Genomic DNA, 12,260 nt, shown 5'->3' with positions numbered 1-12,260 from the left:
AGATACTTACATAATAAGTAATAAGATAAGTATTTTTTTGTGGAGCTGGCTACTTCTGTCGCTAAAACCACGACAGATGGATAGTGATCCAGCAGGGGAGGCAATGGCTTTAGTTCACTTCCTTAAAACTTTATATTTTAGCTCTTCTGTATTTCGTGTATGAAATTAAATTATTATAAGATGTGCATGTCCAACTGGCCTGTTTAATCTGACTTTTACCTCATTTATATGGTTCAGTGGTCGAAAAAAGTAAAAGCATAAAAATAGTGAGCCCCAAGGCAAATTACCAACGGAAAATCCTTGATCAAAAAGCAAAATCAATAGCTCAAACATATGAAACGAATGGATAACAACGGTCATATTCGAAATGAAGTTTTTGAAATTTTGTTTTCTTTCTAATATCATATGCATTAGGTCAAATATTTCCGGTATATGGAAATAATTTATGATGTGAATGTCAGTCTTGCAGGATTTTTGTGACCTTGACCTAATTTCCATGGTTAATTGTTCAGTGTGAAGTTTTGTGATTTGGGCTGTTTTTCTTAAAACTATAAGCAATTGGTTGACTATATTTGTTATACGGAATGATTATAAGGTGTATATGTCTGTCGGGGAGGTATCGTCTAACCTTGATCTCATTTTTATGGTTCATTGTTCAATATTAAGTTTTCATAGTCAAGTTTTGTCTCGAGATAGTATAAGCAACATCATGGTAACTGTATTTATGCATAAATTGCTTATAAGGTGCACACGTACATCTGGCATGGTTCATTTTACCCATACCTCGTTTTGATGGTTCATTTGCCAATGTTTACTTTTCTTGGTTAAGACTATCTCTTAAACTATAAGCAATAGGTCAACTATATTTGGTTTATTGAATGATTGTAAGGTGTACATTGCCTGTTTGATTTATCTGACACTGACTACATTTTCTTGGAACATGTTAAGTTTATGTGATACTTGAAGTAAAGCTTTATATTTAGGGCTATAAACATAAAACCTATGGAAGTAAAGATGTAGAGACAGTTCGGCTCCTGCACTGTTTTGTATATGGCTTTCGTGGTAGGTCTGTCAGATAGGGTTCATGGTTAGCCATGGCGTTGTCAGTTTATTTTCGATCTATGAGTTTGAATGTCATGCTGGTATCTTACGACACTCTTCCACGTATGTCCATATTATGGCTAAAAAAAAGCCAACAAACTTACTTTCGAAAGAAAGATTATTTTGTTTTTACGAGGTCCATTCTCATATTTGACAGTTTTAAAAGGAGTATAAAGTGGTCTTCAGTCGCCTGCTTTGATTCAGCTGGTTCCACATTTTTTACCTATCAGCCCCTTTGAACACGGTCACTTAGGTCTTACCGGCATAGCCCGAAATAGAACGATATAATGGAACTTTATGCGAATGTCATACAAGTGAGAAATTTTACTAGCTTTAAAACTAGGTTTAATACTTCATTTTCTACATAAGAAAATACCTGTTCCAAGTCAGGAATATGACAGTAAACGTTGTTATCCATTCGTTTGATGTGTTTGAAACAATTAACAAAGTAGAGTTTGTGAAATTGAAGAATGTCCTGAATTTGAACACATAATGCTATCCGATTATTGGCTTCATAAGATTACCAAAGTGAAACCAAAACGTGCGAGTATACACCGCTATGCTGGGCAACCAACGGCATCCGTAAAATTTACGAAAGAATAAGTTAATCATTACTTCTTGGAACTATAAGTATCGACAATCAGGATGTCTATGACCGGCACATTTACGCCAGACGCCAGGCGCGCGTTTCGTCTACATATATAAGACTCATCAGTGACGCTCATGTCAAAATATTTATAAAGCCAAACAAGTACAAAGTTGAAGAGCATTAAGGATCCAAAATTCCAAAAAGTTAAGCCAAATACGGCTAAGGTAATCTGTGACTAGTATAAGAAAATCCTTAGTCATCAATTAAACCATACAAGTCAGTAGTTCCAGACCACTTATAAGATTATTTTTACATTTGTGTAGTGAAAGATACGGACAATGGGATTGCAGTATGCCAGCCTCTCAGCAATTGGGGCTATAACAAAGAAACATTGACCACAAACAGCTTTCTAAATAATTCAGAACAAACTACAACTTAGATATAGCAAACTAATACTGAATTTTTAAATATCCTTTTTACAACTTGTAATCGGTTAATGTAGGAAATTTTATGTAAATAAATTTTTTCTTGTCGTGAAATTGAAAAGAAAAAACAATTGTATGTCATGTTCTAGCATTTTTTATTTATTTATGACTTCCGTATCATCAATGTTGTTGATTTTAAAGAATAGCTGTATCCTCTCCAACAAGGCCATACCATCCCTTTATATTTCATTTTGGTTTCACCTTTAAAATAGGCTCCATTTAAATTTGAATGATAACATTTATAATACCAATAGCCGCCCTTATTGGAATCTGCACAGTTAGATTCAGAGGCGTCATTGTCCTGGTCAGGAGTCGAGAAAAGCCTGCCACTATGGCCAGTTAGACAGTCCCCTGTAACAAAGGAATGGTGTATTGCTTAATTATAAACATTTTATTTTCCAACTGATAACATATATATTTTGGCTTTGTATAAAATAAGTTAAAATGAATAAATGCAATAAACACACAATGAACTGTCGTTAGAAAATATTATAATAAAAATAAAAATCGATCATTATAAACATGATACAGGTAAAAAGTTGCCAAGCCCTACCGCATTGTTTGTAAACATTTGAAGTATTTTTTTTGTTTGTTTATTTTTTTTTTATATTTTTTTTTTATTTTTGTTGATTTTTTGTTTAAATAAGCACTCAAGATAACTGAAAAAAGTTTCATTCTTTCTAGTTCGTATTCTTCGTGTTCTGTCAATCCACTTTTTCTGTCAAAACCAACTACTTAAATGTTTACCGAATATACAAAAGTAATCTAAAAAAAAAACCAACAAAAAACCAACTATCAATAGAGTTGTCTAAAAATTCATTTCAAGTGCATACCTGCATTTCCGCTATAACCACCAACTTCCAGTTTGTATTTTGAGCCAGCATTACCAACCGAAAACTTCCTATATAAAGCATATCTGGTCTCTCCGTGAAAATCCGCAAGATCTATTCTTAATTCAAAGTTATAATAACCTCCGGAAGTTAAAATATGTATTTTATCATTACCTATAAATAGAAAATATATTACATTACTAGGCTAAACACGTCAATTGTTATAATTTGTATATAGACAAACGCAGCCATACAGAACTGATCATCTTCACTTATTAAGTTTGCCTTTCCTTTGGCAACTAAACTTGATGAGCATGTTCAGAGATAATGTTTAATTTATGACTACTGTAAACTAACTTATTTTCGCGGATACTTATTTTCGCGTTTATATGCCCTCACAGGTCCATTTCAATGCTATTCATTTCACATTTTTCATATAATGATTGATATAGTAAATAAGGAAAGATCAAGTTTTATATATTCGCGACAAATTTATTTATATTCGCGTTATTTTTCTACTCGCGAAATTCATGAAAATAATTCAATCGCGAAAGTTAGTTAATTTACAGTATTCGAGGTGTTCAACCAGATATTGGGCATAAAATTCACTGAACCTTACATAATAACGGATGAAACGTTTAACGGATTGATGTGTCATATTTCGTACTTTGGTGTATAATATCTACTACAAAATTTCTTATCTGTGTATTCAAGTAATTGCTGTGAACCCTAATATGTGATTGACCACTTCCCGTTCATTTTGGCCAAACTCATCTTAGATACCAGAATGAAAATGTTATAGACCAAACGCATCATAGATACAAGGATTAAAATGGTATAGGCCAGACGCGCCCATTCTGTCTACTACAGACTTATTACTGACGCTTAATAAAAATAGTTTGAAATGTTGAAGTAACGACCATGAACGAACAACGTTTGAGAGCCTTGCCAAGTTGGGACATAAAATTCTAAAATGGCTAAGGTAATTTATTCCTGGGATAGACAATCCGGAGATTTTCAAACATTTCTTTTTTCAGTAATCAGTTAGTTTATAACTATAATATTAATGATAAATGTTCATCATTCTTGATTTTTGTCGAGCCTGCAACTTTTGTTGCAGAAAGCTCGACATAGGGATAGTGATCCGGCGGCGGCGGCTACGGCGGCGGCGGCGGCGGCGGCGGTGTTAGCTCACTTCTTAAAAGCTATATATTTTAGAAGGTGGAAGACCTGGATGCTTCATATTTTGTATATAGATGCCTCATGTTACGAAGTTTCCGTCAGTCACATGTCCAATGTCCTTGACCTCATTTTCATGGTTCAGTGACCACTTGAAAAAAAAGTTCAGAATTTTTGTAACGTTGAATTCTCTCTTATTATAAGTAATAGGATAACTATATTTGGTATGTGCGTAGCTTGCAAGGTCCTCATGCCCGTCAGACAGTTTTCAATTGACCTCGACCTCATTTCATGGATCAGTGAACAAGGTTAAGTTTTGGTGGTCAAGTCCATATCTCAGATACTATAAGCAATAGGGCTAGTATATTTGGTGTATGGAAGGACTGGAAGGTGTACATGTCCAACTGGCAGGTGTCATCTGACCTTGACCTCATTTTCATGGTTCAGGGGTTATAGTTAAGTTTTTGTGTTTTGGTCTGTTTTTCTCATACTTTATGCAATAGGTCTACTATATTTGTTGTATGGAATGATTGTAAGGTGTACATGTCTAGCGGGCAGATGTCATGTGACTGTGACCTCATTTTCATGGTTCAGTGGTCAAAGTTAAGTTTTTTAGTTTTGGTCTTTTTATCTAATATTATATGCCAAAGGTCAACTATATTTGGTGTATGGAAATATATCATGATCTATATGTCAGTCCCGCAGGTTTTATTTGACCATGACCTCAATTGCACGGTTCATTGGACAGTGTTAAGTTTTTGTGTTTTGGTCTATTTTTCTTAAACTATAAGTAATAGGTCAACTATATTTGTTGTATGGAAGCATTGTTAGCTGTACATGTCTGCCTGGCATGGTTCATCTGACCTTGACCTCATTTTCATGGTTCATTGGTCTTTGTTTAACTATCTTGTTTAATGTTAAGTTTATGTGACAGTTGTAATAACGCTTTATACTTAGGACTATCAACATAATATCAATGATTAGTAAAGAAGGCGAGACATTTCAGTGTGTGCACTCTTGTTAAAAACAAAAACGAAAATTATAAGAGTATGCATCATGTATTGTATTGTGCTAAAAACTGTAATTAATTTATAAGCTATATATACTTATGTTTTAACAAAAAATAACACAAGAATATATTGAACTAAATCAACAAATTTGTAATAATTTGTGTGCAACCTTTTATCTCAATATTTATCCTGTAAAGTTTTTTTCTTTTACAATATCAAATCAAAAAAAAAAATTGATACAGAAAAAAACTGTTGATACACTGTGTCTCAACAATGCACACTTTATTTGTGACCATGCAAGTTAAAAAACCAAATTGAATACGTTTGAGACAAAAAAATATGGATATATTAAACAAGCTATTCGACGCTCCAGTATATTTGTGTGAGATTGTTGAACTTACCAAGCCAGTGTTCTCCTCTAAGATTACCAAACCCATGCTCATATTCTTTCCAGGTTCTGCAGAAGTCTATTTTCCCATCGAATCGTCTTTGAATAACCTTAATACGATATCAATGCCATGTTATAGATATACTGACAATTATCAAGCAATGAGTTGTCCTTCCTGATTTTCTTGGTACGTTACTTTCTTGAAATGTTGGCCATAAAATCAGTGTTAATGAGGTATATTGTTCTGTCTTTCTTTATCATTACTGTTATACTTTTATAAATGAAGTAAATATGAAAAAAAAGAGTACGTGGCGTGATTGCTAATGACACAACTATCCACCAAAGTTGAAATGAAGTAGATAAAGTAGGTAAAAGGCAACCAAACGGTCTTCAACCAGGAGAAGAAAAAAAAACATAGTTTAAAGTCGGCCATAAAAGAACCCGCCATGAAAAATATGAAACAATTCAATGTAGAAAACTAACTACCTACTTTTTAACAAAACAATTTACGAAAACAAATATGACACACATGAACTAACAAATACAGAATATTTGTGAACATGTGTGTGTCTATTTCATAACCGTTCTAACCGACTCGCTAAAACGTCTTGATTTGTTACTCATCAGTCGTTATAAGCGACACTGTATCAATTGCCTTATAATATTTTCACTTAATCATTAGTCGTTTGGAATCTTAGAGGGATACTTCTTATCAATCGTTAACGGACAACAAAGTACTTTATCTGAAAAGTATAATAATATAAAACTCACTGTCCAAGCTTTCCCTTGGTTGGTCAGTTTACAGTAAACGTCAAATGGTTTTAGTCCTGTCGGGAAGATTGTATATACTCCACTTTTACAATGTGCTGGGTCTATCTCTTCACAGTCTTTGGGTTTTGCAACTAAAAGGTTAAATGCTATTTACAGTTTAATAGGTAGATAGTTCTTTGGGTTTTTGTTCTATTACAATAAAATTGAGAATGGAAATGGGGAATGTGTCAAAGAGACAACAACCCGACCATATAAAAAACAACAGCAGAGGGTCACCAACAGGTCTTCAATGTAGCGAGAAATTCCCGCACCCGGAGGCGTCCTTCAGCTGGCCCCTAAACAAATATATACTAGTTCAGTGATAATGAACGCCATACTAATTTCCAAATTGTACACAAGAAACTAAAATTAAAATAATACAAGACTAACAAAGGCCAGAGGCTCCTGACTTGGGACAGGCGCAAAAATGCGGCGGGGTTAAACATGTTTGTGAGATCTCAACCCCCCCCTATACCTCTAACCAATGTAGTAAAGTAAACGCATTACAATACGCACATTAAAATTCAGTTCAAGAGAAATCCGAGTCTGATGTCAGAAGATGTAACCAAAGAAAATAAACAAAATGACAATAATACATAAATAACAACAGACTACTAGCAGTTAACTGACATGCCAGCTCAAGACTTCAATTAAACTGACTGAAAGATTATGATTTCATCATATGAACATCAGGCACAATCCTTCCCGTTAGGGGTTTAGTATCATACCATCATAACATATATGAGAAGAACATAACCCGTGTCATACCAACAACTGTTTTTTAAAAAAAAATTATGTGTTTAGTTCCGATGCAAAGATCTTATCAGTGACTCAATATTAACGCCAAAATATGCAATCTTTAATGACTTGACAACAGTATCGTAATTATATCCCTTCTTAATAAGTCTATTCAAAGGTTTTGTAAGTTTCTGAGGTGAATACTGACACCTTTGTGCTTTATAAAGAATATTACCATAAAAAATTGGATGTGAAATACCTGAACGTATTAAAAGTCTGCATGTTGAGCTATATTTACGAATGATGTCTTTATACCGATGATAAAATTTAGTAAATGTTTTGACTAGTTTGTGATATCGAAAACCCTGGTGTAATAATTTTTCAGTAATACATAAATTTCTCTCGTTAAAATCTAAAACATTGTTACATACACGAGCGAATCGTACAAGTTGAGATATATAAACACCGTAAGATGGTGACAAGGGAACGTCACCATCTAAAAACGGATAATTAACGATAGGAAATGAAAAATCATCCCTTTTATCATAAATTTTAGTATTCAGCTTTCCATTAGTGATATAGATATTAAGATCGAGAAAAGGGCAGTGGTCATTGTTATTATTAGCTTTATTTAAAGTAAGTTCAACAGGATAAATTTCATTAATATACATACTGAAGTCGTCATTATTGAGAACCAAAATATCATCCAAATATCTAAAAGTATTATTAAATTTGTTTATCAGATGTTGTTTCGATGGGTCTTTGCTTATTTTTGTCATAAATTGTAACTCATAACAATACAAAAACAGGTCCGCAATAAGTGGTGCACAGTTAGTCCCCATTGGAATTCCGATAATCTGACGATATACGGAATCCCCAAAGCGAACAAAAATGTTATCTAGTAAAAATTCAAGGGCATATATAGTATCAAAGCATGTCCAATTAACATAGTTTTTTTGTTTATTGCTACTAAAAAATGACCTAAATGAGTTTGAACATATATATTCACATTCTGATTTTTTGAATGCCCATTTAATTAGGTGTGTGATTTTTTTCTTAATGAGAATGTGAGGCAATGTGGTATACAGGGTAGAAAAATCAAAACTTTGAACAGATTCAAAATCACCAATATAAGCATGCAATTTATCAAGTACTTCCAACGAGTTCTTGACACTCCAAAAGTAATTTATTCCACTATTTTCGAAGGCCTTATTTGAACAATCTATTATCAGGTTTTTAATTGTACCAAGTGTGTTGGTAAGAAGAATAGACAATTTAGTAGTTGAACAATGGCTTAAAGACGAAATAAATCTATATTTGTAAGGGGTTTTGTGTAGCTTCGGAAGCCAATACATAGTTGGGACTTTCATTGTATTTGGCTCTGCTTGCAAAGCGGTGGCTAAAAGTTTATGTTTGCTACAGATTTCGTTTTCTGAAAATGGAGTCAGTTGGAATGTTGGTGAATTGGTGATTTCCTTTTTCAGAACCTCAATGTAAAATTTACGTCAAACAATAATAATATTATTAGCAGCTTTATCGGCCGGGACAAAAATAAATTCCTTGGCTAGTTCTTTTAGTTTATGTTTGATACGAGAAATAGGTTTATTGTGGTTATTGTTAATAGTAAAATGTTCTTTAAAATGTTGAATACGTATATCAACTATCTTCATTACTGAATTAAAAAAAGAGTCCAAAGATTTTTTGTCAGCTTTTTCCTGTTTTATCCATTTCATACAGTAAGTATGGAGTGAGTCGTGGATGATATTACGACACTCATTCCAATTAATAATAGACGGGGGACGATATTTAGGTCCTTTATTGAGGAATGATTTTAACTCTCGGTCTTTAACGATGTTAAGATCTCCTGTTATAACATGGGAAATGGGTCCATAAATATATTCGGAATTACTGCAATTACATGAAGTAGGTGTATTTTCACTGATATTAACATCTTTACACAATTGACTATAATTAAACACAAATTTCCGGGTAGATTTCTTGTAAATATAACAAATAAGAGGTAGCTCAGTATTGTCAAAATATCCAGGAATTTGTTCTTTAACAGAATGGTCGTTAAATATACCGGCAATATTTACAAAATCAAAGCCTATATTGACATACTTAATTTTAATAAAATGTTTTTTATGATCTTCAGGGCGATCGATTTTGGGAAATAGTTTAGAATAACAATATGCCATAATAATTTGAACAATTTCATACTTAGGACTGCTATATGAAATTGTGTTGCAATCCTCCAAAATTTTATTTAACTTATTAACCGGTAACGAACAGAGTTTTGTTAACAGATAATGTCTGCCGTTGTTTTTTGAAATAGAAATTAGGTCCGAAATATTGGTATGATTGGCCCGAAATTTTCGTTGATTGCGATTTGTTCTACGACCGTGAGAACGTTTTTTACGAACAGTTTTAGAAACTATATCCAAAATGTTAACGGAATTGGTTCTAGATATATTACCAATTCCCATGATATTATCATTTAGACCGAGAGGGTAAACTGTCTGTAATTTTTTAATCCAATTTAATTCAATTATTTTCCGTGATCGTACAAACTTTGAATGCGATTCACCAGGCTGCTTATTTACTACTTCTAAAGGTTGAACTGCTAAATATTTAAAAGGATGGTTGTACTTCTTAAGGTGTTGGTAAATGATACTATTGAATTTATTGGGTCTTTTAAAACGATACAGATGTTCTTGAGTGCGTTTAGATAAATATCGTCCAGTTTCTCCTACGTACTGAATACCACACCCCGGTTTGTTTCATGTGAGTAAATAAATAATACTGTTTGTTTTTCAAGTTATATCAGTTTCAAAATATAAAGAAAATGTGCGACCATTAAACGTGGACCTTACCGTATTGTTGGTGGAAAGACGGGGACATGTAAGTCATTTTTTGTTTTATTCATATTATTTTTCTGCAAATATTTGCGTCTGAAGTTTTTAAGTTGTCTAAAGCTTTTAGGTTGATGTAAAAATATGTGAATTTTAACTATTTGGTAATTTTTATATAAGCAGAAGATACAGTTTTTGAAAGAACAATACGAATATATGTATTTGATAATATGACTGTTTTCTTCATAATATAGAAACACTATCGAAAGTAAACGATTGTTAAAATTTGAAGCAATATACAAATAGTAATTCGATAATGACAATTTTAAGCCTGATTAAATCAGGTAGTTTGATGTTCAGGTACATGTATATGAATTGAATGATTCATTTTAATTTATTTGGACAAAACATTCCTGTTTGATATTTTTCAACGATTCACTTGGTATAACATACGAAAGGCTTCAATATAACAAAATGTAAACACCCCCCCCCCCCCCATCAACCGCCAAAAAATAAATAAATAAATAAATTAATTAATAACCGTTTAATGATAATTTGGTGAACGAAAAGCGGATACAGAATATGATGGGATCAAATATTTAACACGTGCCAAACTCTTACACTAATAGGGCAGAAGTGTAGGGAAAACATTTGGATCGGATATAAATTTAGGAGTACTTCACGATATTGAAAATTGCGACCTCCTGCAATGACTCAAAGACCATAAGTGTCTATTATTGTATAGTTATATACATATCTACCGAATATATTTATGTTTGTTATAAAGAAAAAGTACCTATCAAAAGATATTTAAAGATCAGTATGAGTATTGAAAAAAAAAAAAAACGGAAGCGTAAAACAATTGTCTTACCTGGACACCAGTTATTGATTATTTTCCCTTGCCCATACTTAAAATTTCCTGTGAAAATTATAGCGTTAAACAATTATTTCATAATATTAAAAAGTGATGTCGTTATGAGGCACAATAGTTATAATAAACGTACGTTGCATATACAATTAAGTTGAAATTGTAGAAAACAATAGTGTATATACGAAATCGACAAATTTACATATAAATAGTTGAACTTATATTCATAGACAGGCATAGATTACCTTAGCTGGATTTGGCAAAGCTTTTATTAGTTTTGGTCCCCAATGCTCTTCAACTTCGTACTTTATTTGGCCTTTTTAACTTTTTTGGATTCGAGCGTCACTGATGAGTCTTTTGTAGACGAAACGCGCGTCCGGCGTATATACAAAATTTAGTCCTGGTATCTATGATGAGTTTATATAAACTATATTCTAACAAATAGTTTCTTTCTTGTGTAATAAGCATATTGTAATATTTTTTTTTTATTGATACTATTAGGTAGAAATTTAGAAAATTGCTTTGTTCGAGGTTTCGTATTACTTTTTTTGTGTTTGCATAATTTCCTTATTAAAGGTATCACACCTGGTGTAACGGGTGAAATAATATTCATCTCACAATTTTACTAGAAAGAAGCCAGTTAACATTGAATATAAACGGAACATACACAAGTGCACTGTATTTTTGGTGGAGATGTTAAATATAAATGTTATTGATACATTACGTCACTTAATATGTATATTTTTCTATTAAAACAGAATATCGTTAATAGTAGTTATCATACCGTTAACTGCAAAACAAACATATTACAACTCTAGTTTTTTTTAAACTCGTCATTATAACTTCAATATACTTTATTAAGCACGACGGATGAATTATTTATCTTTATAAGTTTATCAATTATTCACTCAAACATAATTATTATTTTTGAACAAACATATATTTTTGTTTCTTTATATTTTAAACATGATATATACCTGTGAATGGCGTACGTTTCGTGTCATGAAAATGTTTCCCAATCTGCGCTTTCGTTGTAGTTACCATAACAACAAACGTTGTAAACATGATTATTTTCAATAAGAACATGTTGCTGGAGGGTACATTCATTTCGGGAACAATCTACCAATGCAATGTCAACTGTAGAAATCTGTTGACTGTTTTATTGGTTTAGTAAACTGTAATTTGATAATGTGTTATTTGTTTCTATCATGTCTATGCATGTTTCTATGAATCAATACTGTACAACGTGTTACAGTAATTCCAGGAGAATGTAAAACAACTACTAGTATGGTCTGGTAGTTTGATTACATTTCATCAAATTTACATTTTATCATCGATTGTACAGTTTATACGTACAGTACAATTACATGTATTTATTACTTAATTTTGATAGTTCAGTCGACAGTTTGA

The 12,260-nt window shown here is 32.4% G+C and overlaps 1 long non-coding RNA gene across 1 annotated transcript; it reads right to left on the bottom strand.

Moving 5' to 3' along the window:
- Positions 1-3,039: 3,039 nt before the first annotated feature.
- Positions 3,040-11,979, bottom strand: LOC143042813 (uncharacterized). Its single transcript, XR_012968134.1, has 5 exons — positions 11,828-11,979; positions 10,854-10,901; positions 6,354-6,484; positions 5,596-5,692; positions 3,040-3,179 (listed from the first exon to the last, which is right to left on the bottom strand). It is a non-coding gene; the product is annotated as an uncharacterized LOC143042813 (long non-coding RNA).
- Between the last annotated feature and the right edge of the window lie 281 nt (positions 11,980-12,260).

This window comes from Mytilus galloprovincialis, chromosome 8 (assembly GCF_965363235.1).
Source record: "Mytilus galloprovincialis chromosome 8, xbMytGall1.hap1.1, whole genome shotgun sequence".
Taxonomy (NCBI): Eukaryota; Metazoa; Mollusca; class Bivalvia; order Mytilida; family Mytilidae; genus Mytilus; species Mytilus galloprovincialis.
Note: the sequence above shows the minus strand (reverse complement) of the source record. Positions and strands in the feature narration are given on the sequence as shown.